At 58.5% G+C, this 277-nt stretch overlaps 1 protein-coding gene across 1 annotated transcript in view; it reads left to right on the top strand.

Annotated features, from left to right (window-relative positions):
• Window positions 1-277, top strand: part of EMH_0008980 (uncharacterized protein) — a gene marked incomplete at both ends in the record, with an annotated part of 4,985 nt that overhangs the window by 2,292 nt on the left and 2,416 nt on the right. The window lies entirely within an intron of this gene.

Genomic DNA, 277 nt, shown 5'->3' with positions numbered 1-277 from the left:
GTCTGCTGCAGATGCTCCTGTTGCTGCTTAAGTGGAGATGAGGGGCCTCGAATAGACGTTCGGGTCTGGTTCTGCTGCTGCTGCTGGCGCTGCTGTTGCTGCTGCTGCTGCTGCTGCTGCAGTTGCCTGTGCTGCTGCTGCTTCGCTGCTGCAGCTGCTGCCACCGGCTGTGGGGTTGCTGCTGCTGTTGCTGTGCGTTAGCTGCTACCCAAAATAAGCATTTGAAGGGATCAATGTTTGCTGCTGCTGCTGCTGCTGCTGCTGCTGCTGCTGTTCC

This window comes from Eimeria mitis, genomic scaffold (assembly GCF_000499745.2).
Source record: "Eimeria mitis Houghton genomic scaffold, Emh_scaff350, whole genome shotgun sequence".
Taxonomy (NCBI): Eukaryota; Apicomplexa; class Conoidasida; order Eucoccidiorida; family Eimeriidae; genus Eimeria; species Eimeria mitis.
The sequence above is the reverse complement of the archived record's forward strand: the minus strand, read 5'-3'. Positions and strand labels throughout refer to the sequence as shown.